Here is a 5,963-nt window from a genome sequence, read left to right as displayed (position 1 = left end):
CTGTAGTCTTGGCCCATCTGATTTATTTGAAATATAAGGAGAATTTATCAGCTTTCGAGAACATATTAATATTTAGATGACAATTCAAAGTGCATCTTAAGCCGAGTTGATGAAACAAGAACAAACATAATTGAATACATAACAAACTAAAACAGAAATTCGAACTTAGATACTAAAATAAGAAATACAAAGTTGCATCTTAAGTCAATACATCAATCACAGAAATACTGAGCCACTATCTTATCCTTGATAACTTGATCAACTGCACTAAGTGGCTCTGGTTTGGCAAGAAGTGTGTCTAGTATGCCAAGCTTTTGTAGCTTCTCCTTTTCAGCCATATCCAGCTTCTTTACTTCCCACATTCTCTTGTACTCAGCAAGAGCCTTCCCTTGACCATTGTTCCTACTGGCCTTTGCAGCCTTGACACCTTGAGGCCTTTTCTCAAAGTCTTTCTCAGTGTGGGTTGCCTCGGATTTTGAAGCTGTCTCGGATTGTGAAGCTGCAGCAACTGGTTTCATCTTTGTTCTGACTGAAGTTGATGGGTTGTTAATAGCGTGAAGGTTCAGCCATTTCTGCTCAAACCTTAACAAACACCAGTAATGCTCCATTGTAAACTTCGTCTTATAGTCAGAGAAGTAGATGTTGTGAGCCACCTTCAGCACATCGTTCTCAGAGTGTCCACTATTGTTTAGTCTCTCTGCAGCTGCATAAGCCCCGCAAAACTTGTTAGTGAACTCATTGATCTTGAACCACCTCTGCTTACATTTTATGTTCACCCCTGTTCACCATTGACTATAGCATGAGGAAACTCTACATAGTATTTTTTAACCCTTTGCCAAAAGCTTCCTCCCTTTTGTTGATTTGCAATAATTGGGTCCTTTGAAGTGTTCAGCCACGCACTGATAAGAATTTCATCGTCAGCCGGATTCCATTTCTTTCTATCCTTCCTGACAGGTGTCTCTTGAGAAAGAGGTACATCCTCGGATTTTTGAGAGCTCCAAGGGGGTATTTCATAAGCACCATTGTCGCCAGGTGGTGGAAAACTCTCATAAGGAGAGTTTTCTAGGTTAAGTGACTCTCCTTAACTGTTGAGAAGCTCTAAATAACTAGAGGACTGACTGAATGGATTGTAAGAACTCATAGGAAGAAGAGTTTTAGATGATGAGGAATCGGAAATGTTGTTGGTTTACCAAAGAAGAGAGATAGAAGATGAGGGAGAAAGATTGAAGGCTGGTTTGGTGTTATAAAGGTGAAAAGGTATCAAGTAATAAGTTACCATTCATAATGACCTATCCTTCAACTACCTAAGTCTAATCACAATTTATGACAACTTACACAACTACAAAGCATAATAGTATCCCATTAAATTCATAGAGGACATTTCTGATGCTATCCTTTATACAAAGATCAACTATACAACAACCAAAGCATTTCCAGAACACGATTCCACCAAACAACAACCAATGGACATTTCTGATGCTAATGGAATCAAGTATATACCTCTGACTCGATGATTGTTGCTACTTCTTCTGTGATTTCCCGTTATTGTGTTGCTTTCTTCACGTGACGCTGAGGAAACTCATGAACAACAAACAATTGCAAGGTTATACTCAGTTTAACATAAAATAATCAACATAATCCAAACAAACTGACAACAATCTTAAGTCAAAGCAAGAAACTCAGACACTCAAACTAGCTAACAAAGAAACATAATCCAAAACCCTAATTCGGACCAAAACTGAGACACTCAACTATCCAAACCCAAAACATAATCGAAAACCCTAAATCGAAACAAAAATCAGAGACAACATTTACCTAAACCCAGAGACTAAACTATCCAAACAAAGCGACTAAACTATCGAATCCCAAAAACAATATCGAAAAACCTAAATCGAGAATACATCAAAAATACTAAATCATCTAAAATCGCAAACGGCGTTGGAACACAAACCTCCTTTCAATTGGAACCGGCGGATAATCTTCTAGATGATACAAAATACGGATGAAACCGCTGGTGTTTGATGAATCGCCAAACTCTTGCCGTCGAGATGGAGAGAGTCAAGAGAGAGACTCGGAACTGCTCTGGACGGACCGAATTTTGGGTTCGTCCAAAAACAAAGCAACACCAACCATACAGACGCTGCCACGTGTAACGAAGGACAAAGCACACCACGAGTCTCTTACCCTCGATGAAATAACTTGGCTGAGAGTAGTGTACGTTGTCGACTAAACCCGGCAAGTTAGGACTTGACAAAGTCATGAAATTCATCCAAACCACATCACCACCATTCTCATAGTTAATCTTGTTCTCGGTCACCCATATCTCAATCTTCTTTGTGACAATGCATTGGTTTAGCAACGAAAACCTATCTTCCTTAAAGGCCCCAAGGACGAGAGCATCCCCAACATGGTGTCTCCCACATGGTAGATTACAATTTTTTTTCCATTTTTCGCTCGAAAAGTCGAATTTACAAATGTGGTAGCACAAGGGATCGATCTCTTCACGAAAACATACACAATACAAAGTTCCATTCAAGGATACATCACTTTCACTACTAACAGCGTTTGGGCTACTACTGTTACCAGGTTGTGACTTGTAGTCTATCAACACATCGGACGCAAAGTCATAAATTTTCCACAAGTCAAAGTGACCATCTTCCTTCCCATAGGAAAAAGCAACCATCATGTATTTCTTATTGTTGTATACTATGCCGACGAATTCCATATAAGAACCTTTAATTAAACTCGGCTTGATCCATCTACTTTGCCCCAACCATGGGTTCCATGCAACAGCTCCTCTCTGCTTGCCACATAGCAACAGCTCATTGGAATCAACCAAGTTTCCAAGTTTTAAATATTTTAAACCGGGAGTACCTAAGTTTAACTCACGTACCACTATCACGGGATCAATGCTTACCGAATAAATCTTGGATTCAGTTGCTAGGATGAACCTAAACGTCATCTTGTGGTTGTTCATGAACGCCTTGTCGTCGAAAAGAGCGTTCCATCGTTTGGATACGGTTATGATGCGGACATCGATCCTACAAACCAAACCGTTGAACCAGATCTTGTACCACATCCTGTACCAGAAGTACGAAAAGGCCCTATGACACGATCAAATGCTAAACAGCTAAGGACAAGGTTTAACCTAGCCGTTCAAGACATTGTAAGCTCCCTAGAGCTGAAGGACGTCAACTGGTCTGTACCACCATCATGCCACCATAATGGACATGATCACATTACCGAGGAAGAGCTTGCTGAAGCCTTCACCCAAATGAGCCTTGATCAGACCAGTTCCCCAGGTTTGAAACCTCTTTTGGCAGGTCAAGGAACCTCAAGAATCCAAGAGAAGACATTGGATTTGCAAGAGACGTGTGATACAAGCTACACCTCCGATCAATATAGTGAAGATCAAGACCAAGACATAGAGGACATGAACGAGCATCAAGAGGCTGATCAAGATACTCTAGAGGAACTCCAGGAAGACCCCTACTTCAGTAAACAAACTAACAAGCCAATACAAGACAAGAACCCTGAAGTAGTTCATCGAGTTGTACAAGAAGTGGTTCAAGGAACGTCTATTGGACCTAGATCGCATCCAGGTAAGTCTTATTCAATATTTTCGATCCTTGCAGGTCCCACCAACCCCAAAAACGGCTAGAATACTTGCTCATCAAGAGAGATCAAGTCTACTTTAGCATTTTCTTTTATTAGTTTATTTACTTTCCAAAAACAATGGTTTTGTGTTTGATTTTATTTGCTTTCCTTTGTTGCATTATTTTGCATTTATTTTCGGACTTAGGGCTAGCTGAAGGACTCTTATAAATTCCCCCTGCAGCAGTTGTACGATTTTTCACCTTTGATTATCAATAAAATACTGAATTTTCTTACTTTTTCTCTTTAAGTGTTCTTGAGAGAATAAGATTGTTCTTTGTCTTGTGTGTGAGATTCCACAAGGCTAAATTCATGTACTGTATCAGAGACCAATCACATCTCTGTGGTGTACTTCAATCCGCCAGCACTTCCCCCTTTATCGATCCCACACGAGAGAAGCGACCGCCATCGTGTCAGATCTACATCATCGACCATCTTTCCTTCACAAGAGAGAAGCGACCACCAGCTTGTGAAGCCATCATCTCTATCCCGGTATAAGTCTCACCACCGAGTCTTGTATCAGGTTCTGAACCGAACAAGAGATTTAGGTGGGACACGAGAGAGTATCTCTTCAATCAACTCCCATGGAAGCTTCTCCAGATGAGCCATCTCTTTACCTAACTTAGGGTTTTTGCTTAGTATATCTAACTTGTGTATTAAAAGGGAGTAGTATATTAGAATAATTAACATAAAAATTTGCTAAAGAAAAGGAAGGAAAGAGGAAGAGCAAGAGAAAACCAATCATAAACTGAAACATAGGGTTGCTTAACAATTTCTAAAAAGGCTTAACTTATAATCAACTCTTAAGTTTATTATGTATTTTGATTTAATTTTAATTGTGTTAATGTTAAGATATTATGTTAAGATATTCTTAAGCACCATAAATGGAGATGGTCTTAAGGTCCACATGAGATTTAGAACAACTAATAGGGATTCAACATCTCAATAATTGACAATTTTGGTTAAGATGTGCACATATGATTTAAAACAACCAATAGAGATTAGAAATCTCAATAATTAACATTTTTGAAAATATAATACTTTTCTTCATTATTAAAGTCTTTTAGAGAAAAAAGTTAAAACTATAGAAATAAAAGAAATATGCACAATGTCCCACATATGCTAGATTTTTTTTGACAAAGATTCATAAGCCTTATAAATAAGACGAATATATTTTCAACTACTAATGAGCAGCAAGCTTGATTTATCAAGCGTCCATATCTAAAAGTTTTATTCGGTTAAATTCGGTTTTTTATTTGAGAAAATGAAAACTTTTAAAAAGTTTCAAAAAATATTATATTATTTAAATTTTTTTTTATATATTATAAATATTGAAACTTCTAAAAGTTCTTAGCTTTTGAAATTTTTTAATATTTATAATTTTTGAATTTAAAAAGTTTAAAAATATTATAAATATTGAAACTTTAAAAAATTAAAAAAAAATTAATAGATTTTTAAACTTTTGAAAAGTTTAAAATATTATAAGTATTGAAATTTCTATCAGTTCTTACCTTTTTAAAAGTTTTAAAATATTATAACTTTTAGATTTTAAAGGTTTAAAATATTTTTTAAATATTGAAACTTTTAAAAGGTTAAAATATGAGAAATATTTAAACTTTACAGAATGTTGAAAAATATTTAAACTCCATAGAAAGTTTAAAATTTTATAACCATTTAAACCTTATAAAACATTTAAGTATCACTCATAATAAACTCTAAAAGGCGTCCAGTGGACGCCGTCCACATATCTAAACGACCAATCAGGATGTCCACATATGATTTTAAATGACCAATCGGTATCGGACATCTCAATATTTAACAGTTTGAAAATACGTAATAAAAAGTAATTTGAAAATATGGAAATATCTCTAAACTTATGTTTTTGTTTTAAACTAAATTCATTATATAAACTTACGAAATTTAAAATATTGATTTATTAAAATTATTAAATTTAGCAATGAAATTATTAATAATATATATTTATAAACAAAAATACTTAAAAAACTTATAAACGAAACACTTAATTGTTTAATTAAATTTCTAAAAAAATACCTAAAAATTAATGTGAATGTTTGAGTAATTTTTTAATTTTAAAAAGGTAAAATTCGCTTTTAACAAATAGAATTGTATGTATAACTTCCCACATAGACTAGAAAATTTTAGAAAATAGTTCAAAATTATTATAAATAGAATAATATGCTTCCAACTATGAATAAGTTGAAAACTTGTTTTATCAGACATCCAAATTCAAAAGTTTTATTTGGTTAATCCCTTTCTCTATTGGAGCAAAACTGAAACTTTTTAAAAAT

At 35.1% G+C, this 5,963-nt stretch overlaps 2 pseudogenes; both read right to left on the bottom strand.

Annotated features, from left to right (window-relative positions):
- Positions 1-212: 212 nt before the first annotated feature.
- On the bottom strand, positions 213-1,283 carry LOC147949988 (glutathione S-transferase T3-like; annotated as a pseudogene).
- Positions 1,284-1,957: 674 nt separating this feature from the next.
- LOC109127658 (F-box protein At2g14710 pseudogene) lies at positions 1,958-4,272 on the bottom strand (annotated as a pseudogene).
- Between the last annotated feature and the right edge of the window lie 1,691 nt (positions 4,273-5,963).

The sequence above is a fragment of the Camelina sativa genome, chromosome 1 (genome assembly GCF_030686135.1).
Source record: "Camelina sativa cultivar CO46 ecotype springtype chromosome 1, ASM3068613v1".
Lineage (NCBI taxonomy): Eukaryota > Viridiplantae > Streptophyta > Magnoliopsida > Brassicales > Brassicaceae > Camelina > Camelina sativa.
Note: the sequence above shows the minus strand (reverse complement) of the source record. Positions and strands in the feature narration are given on the sequence as shown.